Genomic DNA, 15,763 nt, shown 5'->3' on the forward strand with positions numbered 1-15,763 from the left:
GGATTTTATTTATTTATTTTAGAAAAAGAGAAAGAAAGAGAGAGAGCACATGTGGGCAAGTGGGAGGAGGGGAGAGGGAGAGAATCTCCAGCAGACTTCCCACTGAGCACAGCATGGAGCTCAAAACAGGGCTCTTGATCTCATGACCCTGAGATCATGCATGACCTGAGCCGAAACCAAGAGTTAGACACTTAACTAACTGAGCCACCCCAGTGTCCTGTGAATTATATCTTAATAAAAACACAAACAATACGAAAAACAAACAAACAAACAAACAAAAAACCCACCAGCCTTCTGGTTAGAAAGAACTTTTTTGTTCTTAGCCCTTTTTGCTTCCCTCTGTATACTTATCCTTCCTATATCTATGCTGTGAATGTCTATCTATTCACTGACAACCACCTAATTTACAATGCCAGACTAGAACCCTTCTTTGGGCTCCCGTTGCAGCTGAACATCTTCCCCAAAGATCTCACAGGCACCTCAAACCCAACATAAGGAAAATAAAATTACAGTTCTGGAACTGGCTCTCATTTTCCTCCTGTATTTCTTCCTTTAGTTGATAGCTCCCCTAACCATCCAGTCATTTAATCCATCCACGTGTGGGTCATTCTTTATGTCATTCATTCATTTGCTTATTTATCCTTTCAGTGAATGTTTTTAAAGACCTGTTATGGTGGCGCAGCGGTTTAGCGCCTGCCTTTGGCCCAGGGCGTGATCCTGGAGAACCAGGATCGAATCCCACGTCGGGCTCCCGGTGCATGGAGCCTGCTTCTCCCTCTGCCTATGTCTCTGCCTCTCTCTCTCTCTCTCTCTCTCTCTCTCTCTCTGACTATCATAAATAAATAAAAATTAAAAAAAAACATTTTAAAAAAAATAAAGACCTGTTATGTATCAGGCATGGTGCTGTGTGCTGGGAACAAGATGTACATGGGTTTAACCTTTGCAGAGGACCTGGGAAGACTATTTAATCAAGAATCGCAACACAGTGAGATGAGAAATAATATCTGGGAAATATAGGGATGTGTATCTGTATGCAAGCACACAGCTCCTGGGATCCAACCTCCTACCTCCAATTAACCACCTTTTAAATACTTCTTAAATCTGGTGTTTGCTCTTCATCCACAATACTCTTGTCTTCCTTGAAGCCCTCAGCAGCTCATGCCTACATAACTGCAACTGCTTCCTAACAGTCTCATTGTCCCAGTTTCTCATGCCTCCAGCCTCACTAGTCTCAATTCCTTCTCTCACATTGCCTCCAGAAAGATATTTCAAAAAGAAAATATCTCATATAATTTCCTTGTTGATAATTGCTTATCTACTGTAGTGACCCAACACACCTGGGGGCCATACCATGCTCCCACCACAACAGGAGCCCATGATAGCAGAGAGATTGATGACATGAAGGGGGTTTGCCCCCCAACCCTGACTCTGGTGGAGAATCATTGTGTAGTTCAAGGTCCTTCCCAGGACATGCATAGCCCTTTATCATGTGACCCCTGCTTCCTTCTCCAGTCTCACTCCTTGACATGGCTCCTCTCATGGAGTACGATGGATTTTCTTTCTCCAACTTTCCCAAACCCCGTGGTCTACTCATTGCCAAGCTGAGACTACCCCCCAAAGCAGAGATGTTGACAGGCTTAATATAACAATTAATAATGCTTTGCTAGCAAATGGATAAATGAGGCCACAAGAAATGTCTGAAGATCTTTCAGATATTTGACCCTGAGGCCAATTCTTGGGCTCTATCCGCCACTCACTTGATTTGAAGCTCCTGACCCAGTCCAGCAGCAGAAGTGGATGGAGTGACTGACAGCCTCCAAGACTAAGAACCAGAAGAGGTGGGATGCTGGGTAGAGCAGGGCATGGGGAGAATGAAACTATTTAAATATACCAAAGAAAGAGGGCTAAAGTGGCGCAGCGGTTTAGCGCCTGCCTTTGGCCCAGAGCATGATCCTGGAGTCCCGGGATCGAGTCCCACATCGGGCTTCCTGCATGGAGCCTGCTTCTCCCTCTGCCTGTGTCTCTGCCTCTCTCTCTCTCTCTCTCTCTCTCTCTCATGAATAAATAAATAAATCTTTTTTTTTTTTTTAGAGGACTGAAGAGAGGAGGAAGAGAGTCCAAAGGGGAGAAATAACCCTCCTGTACTTACTTACTCTGGGTACAGATCACATGGCCACTGTGAATGCTGATACTAAGTCTTGGTGCTAGTTAGAGGAACTGGTGAGGTAAGAGGAGCTGCTCTGGAATATCTCTTCCCCTGAGGATTTTATATGTTCTGGAACATGCCACTGGAACCCAAAGTAAAGGGCTGTTTTTACTTTCTTTAGTATTCCATGTGTGTGATTGATTAAATGACAGTAAAACTATTAGGTTATGGACTGTACCATCTCTTCCATCCTCGTTGAAGGCTATAAGCAGGGGTTGCATGCATATGTGCCCTTGTCATTCCTTGCTAGTGTGGCGCTGTTGTCAGCTTGTCCCTGCTGTTCCCTCAGGCCAGAATGTTTCCCTCTCCTCTTGTCTGCTTATTAGACCTCATCCTTCATGACTTACCTTGAGCTTTTCCTGACCCTCCCAACACTAAAAAGCTAGATGACTAAGGGAGCTAGGTGCTCCTCCCCTGTTTTTTCATACAGGGAAAATCATCCGGTATCCCTTTGTTAACCACCCTTGCCACAGTGTTTCATAATTATTTGTATAAATATTTTCTCTGCTAGATGGGAGGATGGGGATTGCATCAAATGTATCTCTTTATCCTTAGGTCTTAGCAGAGTGCTCTTAGCATGGAGGCAAGGCGGTCTTCAATAAATATTTTCTGAATAGATGAAAGAATTAATAACAGACTACTGCATATTGGATAATAGGCACATGTCCCTTTGTCTCCAGACTAAATCTTATTTAGTGTCCTCATAACATCCAAATAAGGTATTTCCCTCCTGCCCTAAACGATTTGCTGACCCCCTTGTCAACAATGTAGAGGGATCAGGGCTAATTGGATCTGTCTAAAGAGGAAGAGAGAAGAGAGAGAGAGAGACTTAAAGCAGCCAGGCCTCATCTTGTTGCAGAGTTTACTGGACTCAATCTCCATAAAATTGGATCAGCTAGCACCATTCTCTTCCAGCCCTGATTTAATAGAGGGGACAAGAGATGTCAAATGCACCATTAACAAGGAGCATGGCAGGAAGAGAAACTGTTTACATCCAAAGGAGCTGGCCAAAGGAGCCAGTCATGACTATTAGTGGCTGTTAAGAGATGGGACACATTGCCTTTTGCACTCAGTGTCCCCTCCAAGAACCTTGGGTTCTTGGAATCTAAGCATGCTGATTTTGACCTCCCTGTCATCCGCTTCCCCAGTACCACTGATGATGGAGTGACTCTGACACAGTTTATGATTGCCTTGAGCAAGTTACCTCTTTTAATACCTATTTTAAAAAGAGAATAAGAATACTCATTTGTTGTTATGATTTCAGAAGCACCAACATGTCCCAATTAACTTCATTTCATTTTTGTCCTACGGTAATCTACAACTAATTATATTCCATTAGAATTAAACTTAGGTGCAGAACAATGAACAACAGCCATTTGTTTATGTTTGTATTTAATTAAGGATATTTTGAAAAATGTTGGAAATTATTTTTAAAAATTTTCTCCTGGAATATCACCATTGAGAAATAACCATTATGAATGTACAACTTTCTTTTTCTTTTCATTCTTTTTTTTTTTTTCTTGTGGTGCATTTCTCTTGCTTTCTCTCTCTCTCTTTTAGATTTTATTTTATTTTATTTTAGATTTTATTTTTAAGTAACCTCTACACCCAATGTGGGGCTCAAACTCACAACCCTGAGATCAAGAGTCACATGTTCCACCAACTGAGCCAGCCAGGTGCCCCCATATATGTCTTTATTATAAAGTTGGATCACACTACATAACTTGCTGTTTTACTGAACCACAGAACTGCAGACTGCACGTTTCTGTATGCCATGCGGTCTGCATGATTTTTGAAGACTGTACAGTATTCCATCTCATGCATGGACCCTAGTCAATTTGGTCAGGACTCAGATATCATATTTTACCCCAGAGACTATTTGCCCTATGTGATTCCTGCTGAAACTTCCCATTGGCATTAACAGGATTCTAAGATTCTGGTCAAAATACACATGCTGTTAGGTAATTCTTGAAGACTCTCAGGAACATTTGGGGAGAAAGACCCAATAAAGTTATATCTCTATGCCTAGAGTGGCTTCCAGGTTCATCCCTGGATATCTTCAGGGCTGGAGAGTCATAGTCTAGTGGGAAGAGTAACCAGAGAAATTTAATTTAATTGGGAGGGAGAATAAAGGAGGGGGAGAATTTTACTGTAGGGTTTTTTTTTTTTTTTAAGATTTTTAAGTAATCTCTATGCCCAATGTGGGGCTTGAACTTATAACCCCAAGATCAAGAGTCATATGCTCTACCTACTGAGCCAGATATATGCTCTAGCTACTGAGCCAGACCCCAAGAATTTTACTTTAGTTTGAACTCTTCAAGATGTCCCCTCCATAGGATGAATTCCTGCAACTCCGTTTACTTCAGTTCAATCCAGTTTGATTTAAAAAACTGGAGTGGTCTATTTCTGTAGCATGTCCTGCTGGGGACCCAGAATTACCCTGGCTCATTCTTTTTCCTTCTCTCTCCAAATGGGAAAACATGCTTCTCCTAAGTTTCTTTTTCTTGTCCTCATTGTTCCCATCCCTGGGGCATGTTCTTTTCTAGTCCATTTCTAGATTATTCTACCATCCTCTAAGGGATCTAGAGTAAGTGATCATGGACTCCTGGGCTAACTGGATTCCAAATATGCAGAGCATTCACATTATTCATTCACTTATTGGGTGATTTTTTTTTCCAGCACATACTATGGGCTAGATTTATGGGTGTGGCAGCAAATGGCATGTCCACAAACCTTACTGCCTAAGAGTTTACAGTCTAATGGAGAAGCCAAAAAAAGACATAGGGAATTACAAAATGATGTAATGATGTAAGAGAGGTCAGCTCAATCAAGATGCTTTGTCTCATTAGACTAAAGGTCACTTTTAACCAAACTTATAACTTTAAGCCTGGCTCAACATTCAGGTCACTGGGCTTATTCAGAGAGGTATATACATGAACTAGAGAAGACTCCAGTTTGTCTACTCTACTCCTGAGGTCTAGGCTTGAGTATAACCCTAGATCTCCTCTATTCTCCCTTATACATATCTTTGGGTATAGCTCTAGATCTCTAGATGGCCAAATGAATGGGGCAGTTCTGGATCCCTAGCTCACCCCTATGCAGTAAAGACAGACTCAGTGAACATGAGCTGGCTTAAACTGGTTAATTGTTGCATTGATTTTTTTTTTCTTTTTAAAATCATTAAAACCCTGAAACCAAGCCAGAAGCAAGCATCAATAATGCAATTGTTAGTCATGTTGTCCAAGATTGCCATTTTCATCCTTCCATGCTCTTTAAAAGAACTGAGAGCCAGGATAAGTCTCTCTTAGATAAACATCAACTAAAAGGCAATGGATGGAACATTCTGCCACAGTAAGGGATTCTGGCCCTACCCCACCACTGTTTAACAGAGGATGATCTGTGCCTTTGCTCATCAACCTGACTTACATGACAGATAATAGAAAGAAATGAGCTAGAAGAGGTTGTATACTTCCCCTGCCACACACCAGTGGGAGACGTGGCAAAGGCAGAGGTTTTATACAAGCCTATTTTCCATCCTGAGTGACTTCTCATGGCTCTTTCTCTAGTCCTAAAGCTAAGAAATGTCCTAATCTCCCTTTAGAACATAGTTGGCTAGAGGGGAGGGCAGGGGATGGGATAACTGGGTGATGGACATTAAGGAGGGCACATGATGTCATGTGCAGTGAGTGTTATATAAGGCTAATGGATCACCGACCTCTACCTCTGAAACCAATAATACATTATAGGTTAATTGAATTTAAATTTAAAAAAAGAACACAGTTCAGATTGAATTGGAGTTGAGCAGACTAAAAAATGTTTACTCCTCCAAATTTTTGGCTTCAGTTTTTTTTTAAAAAAGATTATACTTACTTATCCATTAGAGACACACACAGAGAGAGGCAGAGATATAGGCAGAGGGAGAAGCAGGCTCCCCAGGAGGAGCCCGTGCGGGACTCAATCCCAGATCCCAGGATCACGCCCTGAGCCAAAGGCAGATGCTCAACCACTGAGCCACCCAGGCATCCCTTGACTTCAGTCCTTGAAGTTCAATTCCTCTGATTTTCCCCTGGATTAGGGATTGCCCCCATCTTCCTCCCTCCCCCTGAATATAATAACTTAAGAATCAGGAGCAAAGTGAAGGGAAGAAACATAATTGTTAGGACCTTTCAAGAGGGGAGCAATTGGGTGATTTACTCTGAGTCTTTTCATTCTTCTAAAGAATAAATAAAGGCCTCATATTTTAATATCCACGCTCTTATTTGCCATTAGATTATTATGATCCAATTATAAACCATATTTTCTAAATTTAAGTCTTAGAATAAATGTTAAAATTAACACTTATGTACATCAAACCTTATTGGAATGTAGGAATTTATATTGTATTATTGATTATGTAAAGGGTAACTGGTTGCTCATTTTATCATGCTCCTTGTACTTTCCCATCTGAAGCTCTTCAGCCAGGCACAAGTTGCAACAGAGTGGGAAGTCAAATGCAAGGCGACACAACCTCACACATGCCCAGGAGCAATTGCTGCATTTTGTCTCTCTTGTCTATATGTGTTCATTGGTTTGCTCCCTGAATTGTTAATTGATTGTTATCATTAAGAAATATACTAGGGACAGACAGGGATAAACCACTCCAGAGGAAATCAAATTAATGAACCCCTACCATTCTACTATTAAATAAGATAATATAGACACACAATACAGGAAAACCATTATTCTTATTTTAATTTTTTATTTTATTTTTTTATTTATGATAGAGAGAGAGAGAGAGAGGCAGAGACACAGGCAGAGGGAGAAGCAGGCTCCATGCACCCGGAGCCCGTTGTGGGATTCGATCCTGGGTCTCCAGGATCGTGCCCTGGGCCAAAGGCAGGTGCCAAACCGCTGCGCCACCCAGGGATCCCATCTTATTTTAATTTTTAACTTGATCCAACCACAGCTTGTTAGAATCCTGTGTGTGAAATTAGTATCATGGTTGTTTCTCCACCTCGCAGTGGGTCTAAATAGAAAAGCTGAGTGTGGGGGCACCTGGGTGGCTCAGTCAGGTAAGCATTCAACACTTGATCTCAGCTCAGGTCTTGATCTCAGGGTCATGAGTTCAAGCCCTGTGTTGGGCTCCATGCTGGGTGTGGTGCCTGCTGAAGGAAGGAAGGAAGAAGGAAGAAAGCAAGCAAGCAAGCAAGCACACAAGCAAAGTATGGATGTCTGTCTGATGATGGAATATTAAGGAATGGATAGGTTTGACTTCAGTGTTAAAAATAGAGATATTCAAGTTTCTCCAAATTACTCCTATGTAAGTCCTCTCGAATAAGTATATCTTCTCATCAAATAGAAAGTATTAGAACAAGGATCCTATAAAGAACCATTTACATGAAGCCATTGCTTTTTTATCTACATTTATCAAGCCCTCATTATTATTATAAGTACAATGATGAGTGTTTAATGTATGTTGTTTCACTTAATCCTAGCAATAAATATATGAAGCAGGTACAATTTTTATTTCCATTTTACAGTACTGAAGTACAGTACCAAAGACTAAGTGATGGTAATGAGGCTCAGACTCAAGATGGTCTGACTTTCAAGCCCATACTTTTTTTTATTAAAGTATAATTGATGTAAAATATTATATTAATTTCAGGTATTCAACACAATGATTCAATATTTGTATAGTTTGCAAAACTATCACCACAATAAGTCTAGTTTCCTCTATCACCATATAAAGTTACATGATATTCAATATAATATTATTGACCATAGTCACCATGCTGTTCATTACATCCCCATGACTTACTTATTTTATGATTAGAAGTCTGTACCCCTAGGACCCCTTCTCCCATTTCACCCATTTCCAAACCCATTTCCCCTTTGGCAACCACCAATCTGTTCTCTACACCTATGAGTTTCTGCTTGTTTGTTCAATTTGTTTTGTTTTTTAGATTCCACTTATATGTGAAATCCTACACTATTTGTCTTTCTCTGCCTGACTTACCTCACTTAGCATAATACCCTCAGGATCCATCCATATTGTCACAAATGGCAAGATTTCATTCTTTGTTATGGCTGAGTAGTATTCCGTCTTCTTTATACATCTTCTTTATACATTCATCCATCAATGGGCACTTCAGTTGATTGCACATCCTGGCTATTGTGAATAACGCTACAATGAACATATAGGACACATATGTCTTTCCTAATTAGTATTTTCATTTTCTTTGAAGAAATACCCAGAAGTGGAATTGCTGGACCACGGGGCAATTATATTTCTTGTTTTCTCAGGAAATTCCATACTGTTTTCCATACTGGCTGCACCAATTTACATTCTTACCAGCAGCACAAGAGCATTCCCTTTTCTCTACATCCTCACCAACATTTCTTACTTCTTTTTTTTTTTTTTTTTTTTTTTTTTTTTTTTTTTTTTTAAAGATTTTATTTATTTATTCATGATAGTCACAGAGAGAGAGAGAGAGAGGCAGAGGGAGAAGCAGGCTCCATGCACCGGGAGCCCGACGTGGGATCCGATCCCGGGTCTCCAGGATCGCGCCCTGGGCCAAAGGCAGGCACCAAACCGCTGCGCCACCCAGGGATCCCCATTTCTTACTTCTTATCTTTTTGGTAATCGCCATTCTGACAGGTATGACATGATATCTCATTGTGAATTTGAATTTGCATTTCCCTGATTATTAGTAAATCTTTTTGTGTGCCTGTTTGCCATCTACATGTCTTCTGTGGAAAAATGCCTATTCAGATCTTCACATTTTAAATCCCATTTTTAAATTGGACCATCTGGGGCTTGGATGTTGTTGTTACTGAGTTGTATGTCGTTTGGATATTAACCCCTTATTGGATATATCATTTGCAAATATCTTCTCCCATTCTGTAGGCTGCTTTTTTATTTTGTTGATGGTTTCCTTTGCCTTGCAGAAGCTTTTTCGTTTGATCTAGTCCCATTGGTTTATTTTTGCTTTTGTTGCCATTGCCTTTGAAGTCAGATCCAAAAAAACATTGCCAAGAACCATATTAGGGAGCTTACTGCCTATGTTTTCTTTTAGTAGTTTAGTTTCTTTTTGAGTAATTTTTTGTGTATGGTATAGGATAGTGGTCCACAGTGCAAAGTGATTCTCCTTTTCTCTGCCAAGACAGTGAAAACACTCATGGCCCTCTGTTTGCCCATAAGATGTAAAAAGAAAATAAAAATAACTAGTGTTTTTAAACAACACTCTCTTGTATGAGTTTTCAGGAGTAGGTCTTTCAGGGTAGACCAGTATAAACCAGAATAGATGTTCCAGCAGATGTTTTAGCTCTACCATACTTCCATTTCTTTGTGTCACTGTAAGGCTAACAGTTCCTACCCCTTTCCTACTTCACATAAAATGTAAGAAGTTTAGTGATACGATGTCATCGCATGCACTTGGAGCTTCTTGGAAAACAATGCTTTGTAAACACACTGTGAAAGCAATAGAAAAACAGTGTCAGTGTGGTATGTATACAACATAAAATGGACCAAATTATTTTGTTAAGAGTTTGGTACAAAAGTAGCTCCTTAATCTTGCATATTTATTTTTTAATTACACTGTATATTGGCTGCATCTGTGGCTCTCAAGGGCAATCTGAACGGGAAATGCGTCTGATAGAATGTTGATTGGGTTAGCAGTTTAGCATTCTCTTTTAGAGGAAATTCTGTAATATCCCAGATCTTGCCTATTTAACAGCTTTCGGAAAAACCAAAAGTCTAAATTTTGTTGCCAGATGAAAGTATTACATGGAGGGAGGTTGGCTGTGAACTTCTATGTACTAAAGGCCATCCTTACTATCCTTTATGAAAAATCCAGAAGGCTTTTATTAACTCAAAAATAGTAAGGTCACTTTCGGACTCTTTTTTCCAGAATTACCAAAGATGTCACTTGTACTGCCCAAACTGAAGTGAGCCATCACCTCTGAGTAAAAAAATGGAAGAAGCTAGTGTAAGATCCAAGTAGTTTTATAAGGCATGAAGGTTGTGGCTGTACTTAACGCTACTGAGCTGTACATGTGAAAAATGGTTAAGGTTGCAAATTTTATATTATGTTTATGTTACCACAATTAAAAGTTTTTTTCAAAAGGTTAAGATGGTAACATTTATGAGCATTTTACCACACTTAAAAGAAAAAGAGGCAAGATGAATGAGGAACCATGTCTTTTATCTAGTGGCTCTGGATGGCAACGCTTGTAAACAGAACCCTCTGCCCACAGATAAAAATGCCTGACACCCATTACGCTTCATGCTGCACTTTGACGCCTGCTCCCTAGATAAAGGTTCATACCATTTTCTTGCTGTGACACTGAGAAAGCCTTAAAGGACTTGTTGGTCTTCTTTTAGGACAAGAGAACCCTTCTATTGCTCCAGGTGGAGGGAGTCTCAGGGGAGAAGAAAAGCTGCAAGCATAATCAGCATGCATCTCACAGACTCATCAGCTCTCACTGATAGCTCACTTCAGTTAGACTGAGCCTGTGGTTGGGCCTTCATATTTGCTGACCTGTAATTTTGTTTTTAGAGTGGCAGAGAGAGGGGGAAAAAATGACTGTTTATCCCCTGTCGATCAGCTTTGCTGTACATTTATGATCTTTGGATGAAAAATAAATGCCTGTTAATATTGAGCGGTTGCATTTTTGCGAATAGAGAATTCCCTGACATCTTTGAGATAAAGCAGAGATGGAGAGGGCAAATCTGCCAAGGGCCTACTGTGACATTTCCACCAGTATCTATGTGTGTTGGGCCTGTGATTCTGTGGGAAGAGCAGTGGACCTGAAGACCAGGCCCCTTACTCTTTCCTAGTCCTGACTCTGCTTCAAACCTGGTCACTGAACTGCTGGATCTATTAAGTCTTCCATTTATGAAACTCAAATAACTTCTGTTGGAAAACCTATCTTTGCTTCATGTTGTTTTGCTGAAGATAAAGACAATAATGGATTTTAAAATGTTTTGAAAAGTGAAAACACAGTACAAAAGTGAGGTGTTGTTGTTAAGCAGGGTGGTATAATGGCAAATTGCCAGGTATCACCAAACCAGAGTTAGGCCTCAGTGTCTCGGAAAAGCAATAACATAAATCTAATGAATCTCCTGCAGGAGCACTGGCTCAGGCCATGTTCTCAGCATCTGATTGGTTTTTCTTTTTTCCAGATAATGGACACTGCTTTTTAACAGCAAAGCCAATTTGATTTGTTAATTGATGCTCTTACATCTTAAGTGTATTGTTATCCTGGTAAAAGGTCCAGAAATTACGGGCAAGGGGGGCAAGTCTGGGTCTACATGTGGAATTTCACCTCCTGCCCTGTCGCCCTGTGGATGTAGGTCACGGATACTGCCGACTGGCTAGGGAGCTGTGGATTGAGCATATAGGGGTATGGACGTGGGTTCCTAGCATGACAGTGCAAGAGGTGTGTTTGTGTGTGCTTAAGTCACAGGAGAGAACTTCACGGGTGTATCTCAGGAGTGTGAAAATGTGTGTCTGCCAGGGCCCTCCTGGGTGTGCTACCACATGATCTCTCAGGCAGGATGGCCCTGAAGGTGCAGATGCGGGTGGTGGAGAGGCCAGCATTTGAATCGCTCTTGGGATGGAAGATGAAGTTTGTTGTTGTTGCCCTCACCGTCCTCCAAAAACACCTCCCCAAAAAACAAAAAAAAAAAAGCAAAAAAAAAAAACCATCAGAAATGGGCCCCTGGAGTGGGTTCTTCGAACCGACAGGACAGCAGTTAACGCGTCTCTCTGTCCCTCGAGTCCTCTGTACCTCTCGAGTCCCCGCTGAAAGGGGACTGTGCGGCCTGACCCCGGGGGAGGGACAGGGGTCCTCGACGTCCTCGGGGGCGAGGCGGCGTCGGGGGCCGCGGGGGGCGCGCGGGTCTGCTCCCCCCGCCCCGCCCCGCCCCGCCCCCGCCCCCGCCCCCGGCCGGGAAGGGGCGGAGCCGGGCGGTCCCCGCCCCCGGGCCGCTCCCCTGAGCTGCGCCCGCCGCAGTCGCCGCCGCCTGCGGGAGGGAAGCTGGGAGCGGGGAGCCCGAGCCGGAGTGCGGGCCGGGCGGGCCGGGCTGGGCTGGGCTCGCTCGCGGGCTCAGCCGCCGCCGCTGCGGTGAGTCGGGGGAGCCGCGCCGGCCGGGCGAGAGGTCGGGACCGTGCGGATGGGGAGCCCCAGGCTCGAGAACGGCGGGCGGGGCGGGGCGGGGCGGGGCGGGGGGTGGAGGAGGGCGGGAAGGTCAGCCTCCAGCGGTTGGGGCGCCCCGACCCCGACCCCGACCCCGACCCCGAGGGCGTCCAGAATCGCGACGAGCAGGAGCCGAGCCGGGGGCCCGGGGTCAGTGCTCCGGGGCTGGGGAGTCCCAGAGCCCGAGCCCTGGGGCCGAGGCTGCAGGTCAGGATCCAGACGTGCGGGACTGCGGAGCCCGAGCCTGGAGGACCGAGGGGGCTCAGGACCGCGACGCGGGAGAGCTTCGCTGCGGGGACCGGGGCGTCCTGCCGGCATTCTTGGGGCGCCCTCCGCCGGGCGGCGGGGAGAGCGCGGAGGGGAGGAAGCCCGAGGCGGCGGGGCGGGGCGGGGGGGGCCGGAGAGGGTCGGGCTCCTCGGGGAGAAGGATGGGGGCGCTGTCGGGGAAGGGGCGCGGGAAGCGGAGTTGTGCGGGGGCCAGGGCTACGTGGTGGGGCGCCGGGGCTCGGAGGAAGGGCAGGCGCGGCGGGGCGGCGGGGGTGCCGGGGGCGGGGGCGGGGGCGGGAGGCAGGGCTCGCGGCACGTCGCGCCCTCTCGGTGGAATGGGGTCATGGAAGCCTCGAGACGGCGTTCGCTCGGGCGAGCGGGGCCAGGCCACCACCGCCGGGGGGCGGGAGGGACCAGGCAGGGGCGCAGGTCGCTGAGCCGCGCGGGGGCGCCGGGCCTCCCGGGCATCCCGGGCATCCCGGGCATCCGTGTGGGACCTGGAGCGGGACGCTCGGGGGCAGATCCGCCGGCCCGGCCCGGGCCTTGGCCGCACCTCCTGTTTCCAAGCTGGGTTACAAGGCGTCTTGCCCAGGGACCCACTGAGCACAGGCGGGGCTTAAAAGAGTCGTTAAGGAGTGAGATTTCAAATATGCAGAGAAGCTCTACCTGTGTGTGTGCCTTGGGCACAACTCATAATAAAGGTGCATTTAATTCTTAGATCCACTGGTGGCACTTGCTCCCCATTCCCCTATACTCTGGGAGAAGCTGTTTCTGAGTAAAAACTGGAGGAAAATCAGCAAGGCGGGGGGGGGGGGGGGGGGGGGGCGTGCACGCGCGCGCACACACACGAACACACACTGCCCACAAACGCGCTGCATTCCACAGCCGAGTAGACAGGAGAAATAGTGTACAGTTTTGGATTGTGTGTGTTGGGGAGGGCTTCCTTTACTGAAGTTGGTAGGAAGTTACCTGCATGGAAGGTGGGCTGCCCTCAACCGCACTCTAGCTCTTAAGATGTGTTCACAGTCTGAACCCACCCCTGAGCTGCTTCACCAAGGTCACCTGGCAGGACACTAGGCTGCTTAGGACCTCAGTGAATGGGGTGTCCAAATGTGTGTCTAAAGATAAACAAATGACCAGTACATTTTGTTTTTTGTTTTTTTTTTTTCCCCTGTTGTTTGTTTTGGGTCTCTATCTCCCTTCAGTTAGCTAAATAATATTGACATTGTATAATAACTTATCCAATACGGTTAGTTTTGTATAGTAATTAGTTTAATTATTTCACGTAACAGCTAATTCAGGATGACGGGGTGGGGTGGGGTGGGGTGGGCAGGAATCCTATTCAGTTCATTTATCCACGGACGTATCCTGGGCTTTGAGGGGCAGGAGGAAAGAGATGATCCCCACTCCTTTTATTCTGTGCTATAGATATAGGTTCATATTATGACATATACTAAGATTTAAGCTTCCTGGGAGGACCAAGGACTATTTTGGCAACTAGCTTATGTTGGGACTCTTTTTTTTTTTTTTTCTTCATGAGAAGGAAATCTCTTCAATAATTATCCAAGTTAATGGAAAAGTGATTTATTCACTTTACAAGTATCATTTCAGGACAGGCTTTTTTTTTTTTTTTTTTTTTCTCTCAATAAGAGGGTGGTCAGAACCTTGCACCAAAATCTGCATTATCATTATTGCACAGCATATTTATTTACTTGGACATAGCTAGCTGATTCTTTCTATTCTTTATCCAAATGTTAAAATAAATATGCCAGTCTTTATACATTCAGATGAATATTTCTCCCCTTCAGAAGACTCATCTTGGCAAGCTGTGGCCTGATTCTAGTCATGCTGTCATTGCTGAGCATAATTTTAGAGTTCCTACCTTGGAGTTGCCTTCAGAATTTGTAACACACTTACTGAATTGCCTCCATGATGGCAAACCTTCCTTAGTTGGGAAACAGCCAAATAGCAAGTGGGACCAACTCTGGTTTTTGAGGTGAGGAATTGAGGTTGTAATAGGAAGTATGCCTATTAAAGTAATGAAAGTCCTTTTGAAGGACTGGTGGATTTAGAAGGGGCATCCAGTACAGGTATGTGAATGTGTTTAGGATTGGAAAGTAATTGTTTTGAATTACAACCTTTATTGGGGTATATATGCTCTCATATGTGTGTAAAAAAACTGGTCCTGTCACCCCTTGTTATACTTTATGGCCTATTGGGCTAGAGAAAATAAGCCTTTCTTTTCTCTTTCAACGTATTCTTTACCAGGCAGGTCCTATCACTGCATTTTTACAGAAGGCAAAACAAACAAAGAGTTGTTTTCTCATGCACACAAATATGGTACCCAGAGGGTCACCTACCTCACATGTAGTTAATGCCTGGTACTTGAGCTTTTATGTGAAAGGGATCTATACAGAAGTAAGGAGAGGAGAGTGAGTTTTGCAAATCCATTTCAGTTTTGGGACTCCAGGGCACACAATGAAAAATTAACATATCCTTTTTACATTTATTCCCTAAATAATCAATTTTTTTAAAGTTCTATAACCTGAAGCTTCATACACCCAGGGCTTGAATCTTGATCTAGCTGTGATCTTGGGCAAGTGATTTCATCTCTTTCACCCTTAGTTTTCTTACATTAAAATGAAGATGCTAATGAGTGTGCACCCCAGGAGGTTATGATGAGATTTCTGCATGTAAAATACTGGGTCCAGTGCCCAACACATAAGTGCTCAAGAGAGTCTAGCTATCTTTGTTATTAATATTGTTTATTGATAGTTTTATACTAAGATTCCTTTGAAGCCATGTATAAATTTACCATTTCCCAGGTAATTTTTCTGGGCTTTGCAAATGAATACGTGAATGGGAACATTTTGTTTTTACTCTCCTAGCTTCTCAAGAGTTTTTAAAGTGACCTTAAAAACAACCATTGCTACCTGCTTTTTTTGAGTTTAGATTTTTTAAAAAACCAACATTCTTACTTTTATTGTATGTTAGGTATAACAGTTTGGTGAAAATCTGAAGTAAAAACTTTAAAAGCTCCTCCTATAATTCTTTTCCTTGATTGGTCAATTACTATTCTAATGTAATAGGTACCATTCTGTGGGCCTCTAT

At 43.7% G+C, this 15,763-nt stretch overlaps 1 protein-coding gene across 9 annotated transcripts in view; it reads left to right on the plus strand.

Annotated features, from left to right (window-relative positions):
• Positions 1 to 15,763, plus strand: part of PAQR8 (progestin and adipoQ receptor family member 8) — a 95,816-nt gene that overhangs the window by 39,547 nt on the left and 40,506 nt on the right. For 3 of the 9 annotated variants that reach the window (XR_005367842.1, XM_038554305.1, XM_038554303.1), the window contains one exon: positions 2,092 to 2,225. The exons of 2 other annotated variants lie outside the window; for them this stretch is intronic. The gene's annotated coding sequence lies outside the window, so the exon portion shown is untranslated. Of the gene's footprint in view, positions 1 to 2,091; positions 2,226 to 8,635; positions 8,719 to 10,568; positions 10,847 to 15,763 lie in introns of those variants that run through there. 4 more of the 9 variants (XR_005367843.1, XR_005367841.1, XR_005367840.1 and 1 more) reach the window with 4 other exon arrangements.

Source organism: Canis lupus, chromosome 12 (assembly GCF_011100685.1).
Source record: "Canis lupus familiaris isolate Mischka breed German Shepherd chromosome 12, alternate assembly UU_Cfam_GSD_1.0, whole genome shotgun sequence".
In the NCBI taxonomy this organism is placed as follows: Eukaryota; Metazoa; Chordata; class Mammalia; order Carnivora; family Canidae; genus Canis; species Canis lupus.